The sequence below is a fragment of the Panthera leo genome, chromosome A1 (assembly GCF_018350215.1).
Source record: "Panthera leo isolate Ple1 chromosome A1, P.leo_Ple1_pat1.1, whole genome shotgun sequence".
NCBI lineage: Eukaryota > Metazoa > Chordata > Mammalia > Carnivora > Felidae > Panthera > Panthera leo.
In genome coordinates, this window is record NC_056679.1 from 115703176 (window position 1) to 115722086 (window position 18911).

An 18911-nucleotide genomic window follows, 5' to 3' on the forward strand; every position below is an offset into this window, starting at 1 on the left:
GTTCAAAGGATGAGTTGAGAGGCCCTGGAGGTCCTTTCTAGAGAGCTGAGGCTCTGGGCCCAAGAAAGTCCCCATAATGAAGCCTTGGGTCTAGCCTGGCCAGTGGAGCTATCTGCAGGGAAAGTTCCTGATTTCCTACCCTGCCAGAGCCAGGCAGTAGAGCTGGACTCAAGCAGCCCAGAGTAGGGCCAGCAGCCTGGCCCCCAGAATGCCTTGCTCTCCCCCAGGCCTCCCCCTGGGGCTGGTTATCTGGCTGCAGCAGGAGGAATGTGTGCTCTGAGTGGGGAAGGGGGGTGGTCAGGGTCAGGGCGGAAACCTGGGAATGTGGACTCCCTGCCTGCCCCTGTCCCTGTTAGAGGGAGGGAACCTTGGAGAATGTGGCTGACAGGCTCCAGGCGTGGGAGAGTGTAGGTCTGCTTGTGTGTGTGAATATGTGCTGGAGGGGTCTGCGCGCGCGCGTGTGTGTGTGTGTGTGTGTGTGTGTGAACTTGTGAGAATTGTGAGCATGGACATTCCTTAGTGTTTATGTACATGGGTATGAGCATAAGCTGTGTAGCTTATGGGTTCAAATCTGGGTTTGAATCACAGGCCATGACTTTTCAATTGTATATTCTTGGGCACCTACTTTTTCTCTCCTTTACTTGGTTTTCTAATCTAGAAAAGGGCACCTGGCCCTTAGGCAATGCTTGGTGGAAAATGGCCTTATCAAGTTGAAGGCTGTGGCTTTTGGGTGCTTATGAGTTCTCAAGGAGGTATGCATGGACAATAAGACATCATTCCTGGATTCCTGTAGAAGCCAGAGATTTTCCCCTCTTCACGGCAGGATCAGCTCCTGACATACCCAGGGACTTGGGGCAGGCTGTCTGGGCCTCTTTGGGGCCCACAGCTCACACACCCACTTGGTAAGACCTGCGAGAGTGTGCCAATAAACACAATGGGCAGACATTTGGATGGACATACCTGGCCAGCCTGTGTGTCCCTGAACAGGGTTTGTCTTCCCTCTGCTTCTCTTGGGGGACAAAAGGGGAGTCCATCTACCCCTTATGGTGAATAAAAGTCTAGAGAGGGGGTGGGAGGAGTTACCTCCAGCCACCTGGGATTGAGGGGTCCTGTGGAAGGAGGCCAGACTTCTGCAAGCTGTTTCCCAGCCCTACCTGAAGGATGAGGCTAAGGGATGAGCCATGGGTGATTGACTGTCGAATTGCACACAGCCCAGGGTCCCTGCTTGCCCCCCATCCTAGGTCAGAGGCTAATAGCTCTGTCTTACAACTCTCTCCCTAAAGAGTGTGTGTGTGCATTGTGTGCATATATGCATGTACATGTACACATGAGATTTGGGAGTCAGGAGTTCTTGGAGTCTGCTGACAGAACTTGGGATCCCAGCACAGAGAGGTTGGGGAATTATCCAAGGTCACACAGCTGGGCAAAACTAGGGAATGTTCATAGTCTTTCTGGGTAGAACCTTTAGGGGGAGCTCCCTGGCTGCAAGGGTTTGAAGCCCCTGGGATGGCCCAGGCTTTTACTGGAGGAAGTGAGGGCTACAGCCCAGCTGGCCCTATACTGGAACCACAGGAGTGGCCTATAAGGGTGTGTTGAAGGAATGACAGATCTTGGCCCTGCTCCCACACACATGCACTGCTGGGAATGGGGGGGTTGAAATTGCTGAGATCAGTGGCCAACCCTGTTTCCTGCTTTGGATTTGGAATAGAAAGGGCTTTTCCGAGGGCTTTGGAACTGATGTCTCAGTTTCTGTATGGGGAAATGGAGAAAGGGATTAATTAGAGAGGGTCCTTAAGGAGACTATGTTAGAGGTCTGGGGCCATATGTAACAGAGTAGATTGCTACTGGGCGAGAGGTGCTTTGTGTTCTACAACTTGGTGAGAGTGACAGGAAATTGGGCCAGTAGCTATGCACTAGTTGAGTTGCACCTGGTGAGAGATTGGGGGTGGTTTCCCCACCAGAGCCCCAGAGTGTGTGCTAGGCATGGCTCCGTAGTAGGGAAAGTGGTAAGGTGTGACCACTGTTGTGGCTAAGTGTAGCAGCATTAGTTGTGTTTGTGGCACTTGAGTAGTGTTTCCCAGGTGTGTGTGATGGCAGAACTAGTTTTGTTGCTGGGATGAATCAGGTTCCTGGAGGGGAATGAACCTACTGGAGAGAGTGAGGCTATTTTAGTAGTTACAGTCATTATATTGATAGGACTCACTAATAACTATTAATAATGATCCTGAGACCCTCTGTGGTTTGAGTGCTCACCATGTGCCTGGCCCTGTGCTAAGTGCTCACCTGGGAGAAGCTCATTTAGTTATGTCAGAACCCTGTGAGTTAATGCCGTGTTGCCTGCGCCCCAGTATTTGTTTATTGTGCCATATTATATCCTCCTCTGGGGATGCCATACAGCTGCATCTGTGTCTTATTTGCTAGGTGCCACTTGTGGTGCTGTGTGGCCTTGTTGTGTACTTAGGCTCTTGATCCTGTTATGTTGCCAATATGGGGCACAACTGCATTGTTGCATAGCGTGACACCCAATTTGACAATGTTCCTTGAGGTGGTGGTGAAGATCTGTAATTTGGCTGTGTGACTTTCTTGCTTTGTTGTGTGACTTTGTTGTGCAGCCAGAGTATGCAGCTCCCTACTGTTGCCTGGTTTGAGACCAGCAAGTGGAATGTATTACTCATTTTGTGTCCTGGGGATGTTGTAGGTGTCTGGCATAGGGTCACAGGTTGTGGTGGTACAAGGGCCTGTTGTGAGTGGCAGGGTGAACTGGTTGTATGATAATGTGTCTATGGTTGTGTCTGGACACTATTGTGTGTGTCCACGTGAACCATTTGTGTAACCCTTGTGTCAAGACTTGTGGCACAAACTGTTGTGTGGTATAACTCCCATGTAGTTACTGTTCCTCCTTTGTGGTGGCAGTGCCCCTTAGTGATGTTTCTCTAACTACGTATTGTGTGTCCGTGTGACCCCCTCTGTGCTGCTGTCTCCCTTTGCAAGTCTGTGTGTTGTTTGACCTCGGTGCGGATGCCCCCACCTCCGCCGGCCCGCCGCCCCTCCCCCACGCCGTCCGCCAGCGCCGCTTGGCGATCGATCGCCATTGATTGTCCCTGACGAGCTGCTCCACTTTCCAGCCAATGTCAGGAGGGGGGATCTCCGCCGCCCTGGCGGTGTCATTTCCACACACTCCCTGGGCTGCCGCCAGCGCGGGCGTCGCCAAGAGCCGGCCTGGATCGCCTAGAGCGCGGACCGGACCGCCCACACCTTGCCAGGACACCCCCGACGGGGCGGCCTGACCCCCGCTTGTAACCCTGCACCCAGGCCCCCCTTTTCCGGGTGCGTGGATGTTGTTCCCACAAGAGTTTGGGCTGAGCCCGAGGAGGAGAAGGAGAAAGAGGGGGCCAGTTAGTGCTCCCGGGTGGGGGCATACACGGGCTCCTTCCTGAGGGGAGGCGCCGGCAGGCCACCTTTGCGGGGGCCCAAACAGATGCTAATGATTTTCCGGGAGGCGCTGGTTATCTCTGGCCCCAGCCAGCCACCGCTGCTGGAGCACGGACACCTCCCCACCCTTCCTCTCACCCCCAAGAGACCCGCCAAATAACCAAACAACCCCAAGTGGACGCTGGAGGTTGAAGGCTCCCCGAGGAGCCCCCAGAACTCTGGCTGTGGGTAATGTTTGTTCTGTCCACCCAAGATGTTACTGCATCCTCTTCTGAAGATTTTCCCAAAGCCCCTTTTCGAAGCAGAGGAAACTGAGGCTCAGAGAAACCTTGCACAAGGTCACACGGACCTAGCCACTGCTCGGCTGAGTGAGTTGCCCCTCTTAGAGCCACCCTGTTGGGGACTCAACAGTCCCACATGGCCCAGGGGCTGAGCCAGTTTCCAGGCTCCCCGGTGGAAGTGCTGACGTGGCTCTGGGCAGCTGTCTGGGGCCGGGAAGCGGGGCAGATGTCACAGAGCCCAAGGGAGGAGGCGGCTCCACGGGGAGGGTTGGGAGGGGGAGGGTAGGCAGGGCCTCTAGCTTGGCCAGACACGCCTCCTCCCCCTAGGTCTGGCTGTCTGTCTGGGGCTGGGGCACAGCCACAGGCCAGGCTGACCCGCCTCCAAGTCTAGCTCCAGGTCCTCTGTGTGGCTGCTGACAAGTGCTGCAACCTCTCTGGGCCTCTTCCTCTCTTGTCAGAGCATAACAGCACCTGCTTTAGAGGGGTGTGAGCCTCCTATGAAAGCAAAGGTGTACAAAGCCTCTAATCCAGTCCTGGACACACTGTTTCTGCTCAGTAAAATTCGACTATTGTTATGATTGTTGCCTTTGCAAGTGGGAATTCAGCGTGTCCAAAAGCAAAACTGAGTCCTGAGGGTACCACCTGGCTTCAGAGGTCATTCCAGCCAGCCTCCTGCCTTGCTGCCCCTGGCCCTCTGCATTTCTCATGCTTGTCTAGCTTTGTTCCTTGTTACTGAAGTGTCAGCCCCCCTCAGCTCTGCCTGCTGCCAGGCTGCCCCCACTCCCTCTTGTTGGTGTGGTTCCCTCCTATCTGGCCGCCACATTGGGTCCCTCGAGCAGCACAGCCCCCTGGGAACAGCAATCGATGGGGCGGAACAGCCTCCCTGACAGATGGACCCACGGAGGCTGGGCTGCTTCAGCAGAGCTCCCTAGGAAACCAGAGATAGGAGCTGAGCCACCATGGCTGCCTCCTAAACAGAAATGGGAGGGAGTGGGGAGATGAGGAGGAGGAGACCAGAGCTTCCAACCAGGTCCAGACTGGGCCAGCCCTCTGGGAGTGGGCTCTGAAGGGCAGGGCAGCCCCTATGCTTTGTCCTAGACCCAGAATCCTCGTGAGGAGAGAGCTCTGTAGAGCTTACCTGGTAGGTGGGATACATCTAGTCCCCCTCCATGGGCAGGTGAAGAGTTTTTCCAGCCGCCTATCATAGGCACTTTTTCTAACAACCCCAGAGGCTGCTTGGTAGATAGGTGGATGGGCAGGAGGCTTGCCACAATTCCTCAGGCCACAAATGGCATTTAAAGCCGGAACAGCAGAAGTACCTTCTCTCACTGTGAGGGTGGGAGATGAGTAGCAGTGGTTGTGACAACCAAAAATGTCTCCAGACATTGTCCAGTGTCCTCTGGGAGGCAGAATCAGCCCTAGTTGAGAACCACTGGTCTAACCTCAAGATCAGCCCCCTGGCTTGGAAGCGGTGGCCAAGACCCACAGGGATGCCAGAGGTCTTCTGCAATAGTGGAGGGGGAGGTTTCCAAAACAGCTTTGTCCCCAGCTGTCTCAGACCCAGGAGGGTGGGAGACACTTCCCCCCCTGCACTCCACCCCCCCCCCCCACCGCCATGGCCCTAACTGCCAGGTTGGAGGGAACCATGCTTGCCTGAGATGGCAGGGCTGTTGGCGTCACTGCTCAGCTGCGCCAGGCTTCATGCCAACACCTCACTGCTGAGACTACACAGCATGGGGGCGGGGGAGCGGGTGCGGTCATAGGGGGTACTCAGGCTGCCTGGGCAGCCTTCTGTCCAGCCAGTTTGAGATGGGAGGAGCCAGTATGGATGATCAGCCTCCTCCCTTCCCTTCCTTTGGTGCCCCAGCAATGTCTCTCGGCTGGTGTTGGACTGTGTACGGAGCTGGCAGGCCTCAGAGCCAGTGGGGGCTACTGCCTAGAGTAGGAGAAGGATTGTGGACACAAGTCCAGCGGGCCCAGCCAGCTGACAGCTGGTCCACCTGAGTGCCGAACTGGCCCCTCCAGGAAGGGGAGGGAGGAAGGTTCTGTGGGCTGGCTAAATGGTGCCTAAGTCTCCGGACCCACAAGCCCTTGAGCCAGACACCTGGGGAAGGGGTTCCCTCTGGAGTCATCTTCTGCCTACCCACACAGGCACGCAGGCACTGAGGTGAAGGAAGGTTCTCTGGTGCACAGTCTCACTGCTGGGAAGTCCTACTTATGTCTAACCTACTTCCTTTCTTCCTGTAACATCTGCCCTATCCTGGACTGCATACTCTGGCCCCAGCAGAGTAAGAACCCAACATTTCATGTTCTCTGGCCAGGGTATGCCTTTATTCCTGGAGAAGAGAACCCTTATCTGTAGGGGAAATTTCAGTCGGAATGCAGGTCACTGGGTCCTTGTGTGGGTAGACTAGACTATGGTGCCTAGTGGGCAGGGCACAGGGGATGGAGAGGGGCATTGGTGCCAGTTGACAAACCAAGGACCACAGAGAGCAGGGTTTCCCCAAGGCACATTGAACCCAACACCAGCCTAGGGGGTCCCAGAGTAGGGAGGAGGAAGTGGCTGGGAGGTGGGCAGTGCCTTTGTAACCAGAGATGAGCCAAGCTGGCTGAGGTGGCAGCTTGGGGTTGGGGTTTAAAATAGCGCCTCGGCCTGGCCAGGATCGAGTTCGGGTCACCCACAAGGCAGCGTGGCCACCACCATCCAGCTCAGGTTTCTTGCCTTTCTTGATGACTTGATGGAGAACAGGACTACACAGGTATATGGGCCTGACACTACAGTCCCCTGACCAATCTGGCCTGTCTCCTTTCTCCTCCACACCCAACCCCATGGGACAGATCATCCTAGCCATCTTCTGATGACCTCCCTCCTCTTCAATAAACATTTATTTAACATCAACTGGGGACCAGGCCCTTGACAGAGCATGGAGATACAAGTAAAGCCTGACCCTGTCCCAGGCCCCAGGAGTCCTGGCTCTCAGAAATGTGTAGAAGGGGGAGGGTGATCAGTATTCAGCAGAGACCCTCTGCATTTCACTGATGTCCTGGCCTCACCTTGGAAGTCCTAGGACAAGGAAAGCAAGGGGTAGAAAGACCCCCATAGGCTGTAAGAGAGGAGGGTTAGATTTCAGATAAGCCTTCTACAGGAAAAATGGAGGTGGTTACAATGGGGAGGGGAAAATGTCTTCTAACCATTATCCTTGAAAACTCCCAGAGTGGGGCGCCTGGGTGGCTCAGTCGGTTAAGTGGCCGACTTCGGCTCAGGTCATGATCTCTCGGTCCATGGGTTCAAGCCCCGCGTCGGGCCCTGTGCTGACAGCTCGGAGCCTGGAGCCTGTTTCGGATTCTGTGTCTCCCTCTCTCTGACCCTCCCCTGTTCATGCTCTGTCTCTCACTGTCTCAAAAATAAATAAAACGTTAAAAAAAAAAAAAAAAAAAGAAAACTCCCAGAGTGGTTCACTCCCTCAGTGTTCCCTGGAGAAGGGACCAAACAGAATGACTTGTGCCCTCCCTCAAGGCAAATCCCTCATACCCAAGTCTGAGAGGGCATTCCGGTCCTTCTGTGTCGAAGGTGAGTGCCTACTTCCTTAGGCCCACCCAAGGAATCTCAAAGGGGCCAGGAGATAGGAAGCGGAGTCCCTTTTTTCAATGTTTCAAAAGAAGTGAATAGTTCCAGCCCTGCCACACTACATAATGCTATTGGAATGGGCAAAAGGCTACCTCAAAAGATGAAAAGTTCTATCTAACCTCTGCTAGAGTCTCTGGATCACTGAGAGCAGTGGCCCCTGGGGCCTGGCAGGTAGCATTTCTGCCTACTTTCCCTTCCTTCCCCACCCATGGGTCTGAGTGGGAGGAAGTGACACAGGAGGAGGCCAAGTTAGCTCAGGGCCGACCCCTCCTAACTGGAGCAATGACCTGCCCTCTTGATGGAGCTCACATATGTCTAAAAAAGTCTTGTATATCTTAATGATTTCTCAACATCCCCTGATTGAAGTATGCCCAATTTAGCCGTGCCGTAAGTAACTTTTTATATTTCCTAGGGGAATCATTTCACTTATGAATCTTTTCTGAATCTGCAATCTCGATTAAAAGTTGATTTTTTTTTTTTTTTTTGTCTCCATCTCCTAGGCTTCTGAGATGCCTCCCTAGTGAAAAGGGTGGTAGCACCATCAATCCTCCCTCATTAGCCGGTCTTAAGCAGGGTAATTCTTAGGCGGTGGGGGGCGGGGGGTGGTGGCGGGTAGTCTCCCCTGTGGTAGCACCTGGGGTATGTGGCCTGAGAGGCAGCTGGAGGAGGGGCTTACAGAGAGGTAATGGGAGACACTGCCAGTCTCTTGCCCACATACACTCCTGTACCTGCCCGAATCCGCACGCATGCGCACATACACACACAGCCATTGTTTCACTAGGGAGGATTGTCCAGCCCATTCTGCCTTAAGGTTGTCTCTTCACCTATAGCTTAGGAATCTGAGGAGACAGAGAAACCCTCAAGGGTTCAGCTTGAAAGCAAAGAGTTAGTTCAATCAAATCCTGGTTTGGTTTCCTATACAGCTGCCACAGCTTGGGTAAATCACCTCTCAGAGCCTCAGTTTCCTTATTTACAAAATGGGAATGTGGTTACTAAACAGATAACCAAGCACACTGCCTCCAGAAAGGCAGCCTTTATTATTTCCCTTGGGGGACTGCAGCACCAGGAAGCAGGGTTGGAACAATGCTGAGGGTCCTATCCGTTCTGAACAATATCTAGCTCTTTTCCTCAGCCCATTCATTATCTAGTCCTGGTGACACTCCTTGAGGTAGAGTGGGTGGGACTAGCATAATTACCTCCCTGAGGAGGATAAGGGTCTGGTGGGGTTGGGACTTGCCCAGGGGCTGCCCCAGGAGGCCCACCCTGAGCTCCTGACTCTCTTTTCCCTAAGAGGCAAAGGTCAGGGCTGCAGCAGGAAGGCTGGAGGGCAAACAATGGTGAGAAACTCTGAACTTTGAGAGAGGGTCCTCCCCATAGACACCCTCCTTGACAGCCCCCACACCTCCCTCCTGATCTTTGGGGGAGGGACTTCTCCAGGTGCTGGGGCCTCTGGCTGGGACCTCTGACCTCTGACTTCTGGTCTGGGGTAGACACTCTGAGAGCCAGAGTCACGACTGGGTGTGGGGCTGAGGGGACCCAGCAGCAGTGACTGTGGCTCTGGGAGTTAACGATTTACAAGGGGCCCCTTCCTGAGGCCTCCCTCCTCCCAGGCAGCAGGCAACCCGTGACTGCCCAGGCGGCTAGACACAGAACCAGTCCCACCAGTTCAAAGAGGAGTTCATCCCAGGCCCACCCCCAGGCACTGCCTGAGCACCCCATTCTCTGGAGTCTGAAGGCAAGTAGAAGTTGGTGAGTGGGGTCCTCTGGTCTGAGGCTAGGTCCTGTTCAAAAGTCCCAGTGTCAAAACAAAACAAAACAAAACAAAACACCCAAAAGTCTCGGTGTAAGGGGCATTCATTAATAACCCTCTGCTGCTTTTAGGGCCAGGCCTGTGAGCCCCACCCCTCAACCTCCAGCAGGGCTTTCCCATTCCACCCGACCAGACCCTGTAGATCTTGGGTAGAACATTTTCAGGCCGGGCTGGCTTCTTGATACCCAGGGCACCCCTTCCTTTGGGCTGTGTCAGGGGCCTCCGGGTTTGGGACTTTGTGTCCTCCCCCTCCTCCATGACCCCAATTCAGTTACCTTCTGGCCCCTCCCTCTTCCCCACAGCGGGGGGGGGGAGGAGGAGAGGGTGCGTGGAGCCACAGCTTTGGGCTGTGAGAGGTCACAGTTGCACTCCCCTAGTAGAGACAATTGAACCATGAAGGTGCCAAGAAAAGTTAAGAGCTACAGCCAGGGGCATGATGTTCCCCGAACTGCCCCTACTCCCTTTCTTCGCTCCACACACAGGCTGAGTTCCCTGCGTCTGGCAGAGAATGAGCTTGTCCGGCATGTGCGTAGCATGTCTGCATGTCTGTGGCAAAAGGGGAAATACAGAGTGTGAGCGTGTGTGTTGGCCTGGTCTCTGCTCCCTCCCAGCCTCACCCCATAGTCATTTTGTTCTGTGACTGGAGTCCCCCCCAACCCTGCCCTCCTCCTTTCTCAAGTTTACACAGCTTAGGTCTCTGCTGGGGCCACTAAACTGATTTCTCAGGGATGAGTGGGCCTTGGCATCCTAAGAGACAGACCTGGCTTTTCTGAAATTCTTTTCTAGTTTCACACCTCTCTTTTTCCTTCAAAGGTCATGGTGGCAGGGTTGGTGAGACCTAAGGGCCAGTGGTCAGTATATGAGGGTTGAGAACCCAGAGGCCCGGGGCCTATGTCTGAGCAGTTAAGTTTCTCTCTTCCCCTGCCCATGTTTGCACCCCTAGTCCTGCCCTGGGATTTTGGTTGAGGTCACAGTCCAGTGTGACCCCACTGAAGATTATCCTGTACCCTGCCCTGAGATAGGGCTCCAAATGTCCTGTTTCCATCTTCTTTGATACAAGCGAGGGAAGCAGGGCCCAAAGAGGGGCCCTAGACATTAGACCAGGCTCCGGACTGGCCATCTTTATTGAAGACCCTAACTCCTACAGCCCTCCCTATGCAGCCACTTCCCAGTCATTGGATGTTTAATCAATGACCAACATTAGTTGATAAATGACAGTTGTGGAAAAGGCAGATCCCTCAGACAAGGCATGGATTTAAATCTGAGTTGTGTTACTTTGTAACCTTAAGCAGGTATCTGAGCCTGAGGATTAAATAAGCATATGCCCAGAAAGCAATTAGTGTGGTGCCAGACACATAGGAAGTGTGCAGAAAGACGTGGGCTACAATTGTTATTACTGGTACCTATTTAGTGCCAGGCTTCAGGCACAGGGCAGATAGGAGAGTCGCCCTTTCACTTCATGGGTGGTAGTAGTGAGGGGACAATGAGACAAATGAGCAAATAAAAACTATTTCTGTGCAGTGTGGTCACTGTGACCATAGGAGGGGACAGATGAGGGGGCCCCAAAGCCAGGCAACAGAGTACAGTTTTTCTACCTGTGCACTGCAAAAAGGCACCTGGTAAACAGAGCTAGGGACACTGAAAGACAGTCCATGATCTATCAAGAGCATGGGGCGCCTGGGTGGCTTAGTCTGTTAAGCATTCACATTTGGCTCAGGTTATGATCTCACAGTTCATGAGTTCAAGCCCAGCATTGGGCTCTCTGCTTTCAGCACAGAGCCTGCTTGGGATTCTCCTCTGTTACCCCCTCTTTCTGTCTCTCCCCACGCTCTCTCTCTATCAAAAATAAACATCGGGGCACCTGGGTGGCTCGGTCAGTTGAGCATCCGACTTCAGCTCAGGTCATGATCTCACACAGTTTGTGGGTTCAAGCCCCACGTCAGGTTCTGTGCTGACAGCTCAGAGCCTGGAGCCTGCTTCACATTCTGTGTCTCCCTCTCTCTCTGCCCTTCTCCTGCTCGTGCTCTGTGCTCTGTCTCTCCTCTCTCAAAAATAAATAAACATTTAAAAAAATTTTTTTAACTTATTTAAAAATAAATAAATAAACAAACATTAAAAAAAAGAGTGTATTTATATGGGGTGCATGGCTGGCTCAGACGGAGGAGCATAGGACTCTTGATTGCCAGGTTGTGAGTTTGAGCCCCATGTTGGGTGTAGAGATTACGAAAATAAGTAAACTTATACAACAAAAAAAGGGTGGACCTACATCTGCCAAAAGAGAGTACCTTTTCTACTTTGTACAGAGGCTAGCAGTAGCCCTGTAGATTCGGGCCAAACTGATGCTGGGAATGGAAGTCAAAGAAGTGGGAGGTGACACATGCCATGGTCTTCAGCGAGGAGTTCATGAGATAAGCTTGATGAAGGCCCTCCTGGCCAGAGAGAACAGTACCCTCAGCCATGGAAACGTGAAGGGATTTTTGGGGTGTCTGAGGGAACCACAAGCGTTGGATAGTGTTGGTCTGCAGGGCCCAGGGATTGCAGGCAGTCCTAGGGCTGATTAGGGAAGTCAGGTTGAGCTGGGGAAGGGGCTTGGCTGGAGCTTATGGGTTCTGAGGAATCACTACCGGAAGTGATGGAGGTGAACCCCAGGGCACATCCATCTGTGAGAAGACTCACTAGGACAGCAAATCACCTCAGGGGTTAGGAGAACATCTTTGGTGCCAGTCTCACTTAAGTTTCCTCATCTGACAAATGGGGATGATACTACTGCTGAGGCTGAATAAAGGATTAAATGAGTTTATGTACCTAGCTGTTTAGCCTGATGCCCTACTCATAAAAGCTTCATAAATGCCAGGTGTGGATATCATAACCAGGACAGGATCCTGGACTGTCACACTCCTACCCAGAATATAGTGAAGGTGGGTGCAGGGCTCCTCTTTCTCTGCAAGGTGCTGGAGACTTCAGAAATTTGATAGCTGAATCTAAGCTGATTGGTTGCATAACAATGTGAAACCTAAATATTCTTTTTTGGAGGCAAGGAATGAGGTGAGAACAGTGAACCAGGATGGCTTCACTTCTTGTGGAAGGGGTCTGGGTGGGGATGCTCTCCAGAGACCTCCCAGGAGTCCTTTCTGGGTGCCCCCACTTGTTTGTTATAGGGAAAGTTCTCTGTGGATGGCCTGCACATGACATTTCCTTTCAGGTTGTGTTCTCCCTATGGATACTTCTGCCTCTCTCTTCTTTGGTTCCTACCTGGGTTGAATAGGTGAGAGTCTGAGTCTCCCTCCAGGAGAAGACCAAGGTTCCAAGATCCAACCTCTAAACTGGGCCAGGCATATACCAATACTCCTTGCCTGAGAAAGTCATCATTGGGATCATTTGGCTCATCTTCATTGCAGCCTGCCACCCCTTGGCCTTTGCCCTCCTGACTTCGTTGGGAGGGGGGGCGGGGAGTGGGGGCCAGAGGTGGGCAGAGGTCTTACACACACACACACACACACACACACACACACACACACACACACACAAAGTGGGTAATAATAATTCCCTTAGGTGGAGCTACTACCCACTCTCCATGAATATCACCAGCATGAAGCTTTTTTTGGGTGTGCAGAACCTGATTCTGCACTGACCCTAGACTGTAGGAGCCCTTCAGGACTGAGTTTCATTTCTTTGCTCCTAGTCCCCTGAGGCCTGCTGCTAACTCCTGGGGAATAAGTTCCCCCTCACAGTCAGTGCTCAGCTTCCCCAGAAAGGTAAGTAGAGGTGGGCTAAGTACTTAGAGATTCTGGAGGATCTAGACCTGGGACTCTGCCTCCTTTTTCTTATATGGTTAGTGCCCAGTACAGTACCTGACACTCAGGGTGGGGCCCAGAATGTCTCTCTTTAAGCAGTTTAGGGTGGTAATCTAGAGGTGTTCAATTTTCTTAAAACTGTGTTCCCATAGCAAGTACCTTGCTTTTACTCACATGGTTTGTTTGTTTGAGGTGGCTTTGAGGAAGGGTGCTGGAGAGAAGAGAGGAGAGAAGAGAAGAGGGCTAAACACCTCCCTTAGGAGCCATTCTTAGCCCTTAGTTAAGGAAGGACACTTCTCAGCATTTGTGGAAAGGAGGGAGTGTCCACGATGTCTCTGGAGGGGTCACTGCCTGTGGCTTGGAAGGTCAAGATGGGTAAAGAAGCAACACATTTCAGATGAACTCTGCCCTTTGACATCTCCCTAACTCCCCTATGCCTGGTTGGGTCAAGGTCCCAAGGCCAAATTTAGAAGGCTTGGGGAATGGGCTGCTCCCAGAAGACCCAGGCCCCAAGGCCCTCTCCTGCCTTGGAGACAGGCAGGCCACACAGAGAGGAAGCAGTGAGGTGGGAGCTGGTTTCAGTTCTCCCACCAAGGCTGTGCCAGTGGCTGGAGGCACGGGGTTAGAGGCTGTTAACTCTCTCTTATCTGAGCTGCAATAGATTTGGGGGTGTACATATAACCCTAGGCAGACTTCCTGGGCACGCTACCCCTCTCTTATTAGGGTCTCCAGTCGGGTTTTTTTTGTTTTGTTTTTGTTTTTTTGCCTGGAGGAAACATAAACTCACCTTACAAATTCCACAGAATCAGAGAAACTTCCCACTTTGGGATTATCTGCAGTTTGGGATTATATGAGCCTGGGGCTTGCTCTGTGGGCCCCTGAAGTGAAGAGAAGACATCTGCAGCTTTAGGATTAGCCCAAGCTGGGCAGATGGAGGGGGCACTGAGTGAGGGGAAGGATATTCGGGCGCAAATCTGTACCCTGGGCTTTTGTTCTCTTTCAACCAGTTTCTACTGAGTACTGCTCTGTGCCAGGCACTGTTGCAGGCTCCGTTTGTAGGCCACAGTCTCAGGGATCCACAATGTAGTTGCCTTAGCCCCAGGAGTCAGGGCTTGGACTAGCGCTGGAGTAGGAGAGAAAATGTCCTTTCTTAGATCGCTTTCCTCATCTGTAAAATGGGGACAAGAATCTTCTCTCCTAGTCTTCCCGGGAACTAGAGCCTACTGAGTCCCGGAAAGTGCTTGGGGAAGGGTGGGGTCTTTGAACCGGCGTCTAGCTCCAAGTGCCCTAGGCTAGAAGTTCCAGGCCCTACGGGTACCAGAGCTGAGGGGAGAGGCCAAGCCCTCCCTACTGGTCCAGGTAGCTTCCGGCGTGCTTAGGCAAGGGGGCAGAGGGACCGCGGATTTCCCCGCGAGGTAGGTCGTCGAGACCAGGTCGTCACAAAATAGGGAAGGTCCTCTTATTTTTTGTAAAGTTGCGGAAAAAAGAGATGAAGACGGGGCGCGCTGGGGAGCTGAGCCTGGGCCGACCTCGTCAGAGCGTGGGGAGCTCGAGGCGCAGTGGCTGCGGCTCCGGCCTCAGAGCCTGCGGCGTCCAAGTGGCCAGAGCTGCGCTGGGAGGGAGGCGGAGGGAGGAGGGAGGGGAGCTGAGGTGGAGGCGGGCGGGCGGGCGGGGTGGGGGGGGGGGGGGGAGAGGAGGGAGCGTCGAGTCCGGTCCGGGTTTTGCCGGCAGCCCCGGGCAGCGTTCAGAGCTCCTGCCCGGGCGGGCGCGCGGCGGCGGCGGCGGCAGAGGCGGCGGAGCCTGAGCGGGGATGTAGAGGCGGCGGCACTGGCGGCAGCAGAGGCGGCGGCGGCGGCAAGAGCAGGCGCCCGAGCCGAGCGAGAAGAGCGGCCGAACCTTGCCCCCCGAAGCCGGGCCCCGCGTCCCAGCCCTGCCCAGCCTGCGCCCAGCCATGCGCGCCGCCTGCTGAGTCCGGACGCCTCACGCTGCGCCCTCCGCCCGCCGCGCCGCGCTTCGCTCGGGGGTGATTAGTTGCTTTTTGTTGTTTTTTAATTTGGGCCGCGGGGAGGGGGAGGAGGGGCAGGTGCTGCAGGCTCCCCCCCCTCCCCGCCTCGGGCCAGCCGCGGCGGCGTGACTCCGGCTCCGGACCCGGGCACGGCGGGCTGCGCGGCTGGAGCGGAGCGCACCGCGGCGGTGGTGCCCAGAGCGGAGCGCAGCTCCCCGCCCCACCCCTCCCCCTCGGCCTCGCGGCGGCGGCGGCCGTGGCGGCTTGGACGACTCTGAGAGCCGGTAGGTGTCGGGCCACGGCCCTCCCCCGACCCCCCCGGAGGCCGGCCCCCTCCCCTTCCCCGCCTACCTCCCTCTCCTCCCTCGGGGCCCGGTGCGCGGCCGGGGCCGGAGTTCGCTGCAAGTCGGCGGAAAGTTTGGCGGCGCGAGCTCCCCCGAAGTTCAGGTGCGGAGAGCCAGGGACGGGAAAGGAGGGGTCCGTGTTTGGGAGGGGCGGGGGGCGCCCGCAGGCTGAGCCGCGGAGCCCTGTAGCCTGGGAGCCCTAGCGCCGGTGATCGCTCGGTGGCCGCTGCTATACTCAAGCCTCCCCAAGCCGCAGTCGGCTCGGTCGCAGATCACTGAGTACAGACAAAAAGAGGGGTTTTAGGGTCGGGGACTGCGGTTTGGGCGCCGTGGGTTGGGACCGAGGCTCTCCCTGCGGGGTACCGTCCCCTCCCCAAGTACTCGAGCTTGAGGGCGCTGGGGCGGCGGGAGCCCGGGTCCTCACCTCTTGGTGTTGGGCGGGCGCTCCGCCTGCGGGGGCGGCTGATTGGAGATATGCGGCGCGCACTCCCCCCGTCAGACCCCTCGCAGCCCTGTGTTTTGGGGGCTACAGTAACTGCTGCCCTGGACCACGCGTGGCTGAGTCTCACCCCTCCACTTGGAGGGGGCGGCCACTTCTATATTTCCCCTATGGTTCCTCGCCCCCGCTGCCCGCCGGGTGCTTGGCGGGCTGATCAAGTTTGACCTTTTTTTTCCCCCCTTCTTTTTTACCGTCTAAGTATCAACCCCCACCACAACCTCCGCTCTCCGAGGCCTCTCTTTCCCGTCCTCTCCAGCCTTGGGGAGTCTTTCAGCCTGTCTCCCGAGCTCCGCGTGGCCAAGCAGCGTGCAAAGCCAGGGAGGGAGACTGGGGGTGTTCCTGTAGCTGCGGAGTGTGGGAGGCGGGTGTCCCAGGCGCCTGCCTCGCTGCTTTGGCCCCAAATTTACCCATGAAGTTCGGCCCCAAGCCCCCCTCCCCTTTGCTTCCCTAGAGCGAGGGGCTGAACCGCCGCGAGAAGAATGTGTTAATTTTCTTGCTGGGGGAAGTTGTCCTCTCCCGGAATGGGCTGCTTTCCGGCGGGGAGCGCGGGGTGCGCCTGGCTTTGTTTATTTGTAGAATCGACAGAAAGTGAGTGACCCCAGTTTTTAAATTGGGGGGCTGCCTCCGGGTCCTGTCAGAAGAGCTGAAGCGCCCAATAAGGGAGCAAGATAGCTTTTTTTTTTTTTTTTTTTTTTTTTCTTCCCCGCTCGGAAGGGGTGCGCGGAGTTGGGCTGGTGCCATGGGCTGCAAGGAGGCAGCAGCAGATTTGGGGGGTTCTGTAGGGACTCATCCGTCAAGACCCACACCTTCCTTTTTCTCCCGAGACAAGGGTCTGAAGGCAGCCGCGCCCTACTTTGCCCCCAGGATCCTGGGTGGTCTGCGAGTCGCATCTTCGTGTTGGGGGAGAGCTGAACCGGGATCCGGCGAGCCAGCTTCTTGACCTCCGCCTTTCCCTGAGCGGCGGGCGCTGTTCGGAGCCCTCGGTTTTGTGGTGGGCCCAGCCCCCCCGCGTTTGCTCAGGAAGCGCTGGGGAGGGGGGCTTGTGTGTTCGTTCGGCCCTCGCCCCCGCCGGAGCCGCCCCGGGCGGCTGGCAAACAGAGTCCCTTTCAAGTTTTCCGCTGGGGCCGCCTGGCGGGGGCTGCGTGCGCGGTTGCTGCGGACTTGTTTGGAGCGCTATTTGAACGCCCGGCGCCACCTCAGCTGCCCCGGCCCGCGGGGGCGGGGGTGTCCTTCCGTGCAACTGAGAGCATTTCAATTAGATGTTTTTACCGGTCGCACTGGCCTAAGCTTCGCGTGAGCCGCCTCCCGAAAGACCCCGTATCCTGGGTCCCAACTGCCGCAGGAACCCCAGGAACTGGTACCCGAGGTCTCCTCCCAACTCTTTTTTTGAGAGCGATGAGGGGAGACTGAGGTCGGTGCTACCTACTACTGTCTAGTGTTGATTTAGCAGTTTCCCTGGATGAGACTCAAGCAGGAGCTGAGGGGGGGGGGGGGGGTAGTGGCCCGCTCTGCAGCTGTCACCCCCCTCCCAGAACGGAAATCGTTCTCTCCTGGGGAGGAGGGAGAGGGGGTGATTTTTGTCCTGGGAAGGGGTGGGAACAGCTGAGGAAGGTTGGCGTCTGAGTTCTCAGTCAGCCCTGGGGAGCTTGGTAGAAGCACCCCCACCTCATCTTGGCATGAGCTGGGGCTCTCCCAGGGAAGCCCCTAAGCCAGCCTTGTGGCTCCCTCTCCAAAGCCACCTCCCTTTCCAAGGTGGGGGCAGAGGTTCCTCTGCAGAAGACAGACCCTTGGCTGGCTGGCTGTCGGTTGGCGCCTTATTTATGTGTGTATTTGGGCCCGGCTGTTTTCCCGGCTCAGCAGGTGACCCTGGCCTGGGCCTCCTATCTCTCCCCCGACAGAGCCTGTTGACTTACCCGTGGGCCAGCGGCCTCGTCTTTATCACGTGAGGCCTGGAATGTCCACCCGCCTGGGCTGGGCCGGGTGGGGGAAGGGAGAAGGAGGGGAGGATTCTGCATCCAGGGCCCAGGCCAGCACAGGCCTCTGTTCCATGGGTTCCCACTATAAGCCCCAACTCTTGATTCCTCTTTCTAGCTTTTTGCCTGCCTTCTACCCATTTGACAAGTATGAAACTGAGGCTTATAGGAGTGTGGCAAGCAGGGTTGTATCTGCATAAAGAACCAAGCCTCTGAGAATTAAATACCCCACCTTCTTTAGAGCCCCACCTAGCTATTTATGGGAGAGTGGAATGGAAATGGGGGTCTCTCTGGGGGGAGGGGTGTGGGCTGAGCTGAGGTCAGCTGACTTTTTAAGGATTCTAGATAGGTCGGAGGAATGAGGGGGTATACTGATGAGCCAGACCCAGGCCTGCTTTCCTAGAGCCCCCTGTCTGGTGGGGTGACGATTAAGGCAGAACTAACTCCCCAGTCCTGGTGCTCTGGAGCATGGCCTTATTGGCCAGGGATGGGGCAGGGCTCATTTACTGTTATTACTGTTATTATTGTCTATTCTCTATATGTAAATAATTTATTCATTCATTGCCCCAACATACATTTTTTGAGCACCTACTATGTGTCAAGTCCCACCTTTCTAACTCTGCCCCTGCTTGGGAGGCAGGCCCAGGGCAGAAGCCCCTCCCTCTTTCCCCACCTGCTGGGGCCTGGATTGGGGCTTCCCACCCTTTTTTCTGGTGCTCTCCCTCCCTTATCCCTACCACCTGGTGCTGTCCTAGCCTCTCTCTCTCTCTCTCTCTCTCTCTCTCTCTCTCTCTGTGTGTGTGTGCGCGTGTGTGTGAAGTGTCCTTGATTAAGTGTATTAATAGTTAAACTCTCACTCATAGCTGGAACTCACCAGACCACAAAAAGCCTCCCCAGTTACTCACGCGCTACTGCCCAACAAGAATATCCCACTCAAGTTTTTTTTTTTCTTTCTCTTACTTCCCCCTTCATTCCCCCCAACTCTGAGCCCACCTCCCAGGCTACAGGCAATGAAAAAGGACTGACCCCCTCAAAGACCCAGGAATCTCCCAGCCATTCCACCTGCCCCCTAAAGCCCAAGGCAATGTCAGCTGCTAGATGAGGCTGTGTGGGTCTAGTCTGTTGGTCTGGGATGTGGGAAGCTG

At 55.2% G+C, this 18911-nt stretch overlaps 1 protein-coding gene across 2 annotated transcripts in view; it reads left to right on the plus strand.

Moving 5' to 3' along the window:
* The first annotated feature begins 14738 nt into the window (after window positions 1–14738).
* The window catches only part of CXXC5 (CXXC finger protein 5), a 35237-nt gene continuing 31064 nt past the window's right edge, over window positions 14739–18911 (plus strand). The window contains exon 1 of one of the 2 annotated variants that reach the window (XM_042936786.1): window positions 14739–15234. The gene's annotated coding sequence lies outside the window, so the exon portion shown is untranslated. Of the gene's footprint in view, window positions 15235–15321; window positions 15398–18911 lie in introns of those variants that run through there. The other variant, XM_042936794.1, reaches the window with a different exon arrangement.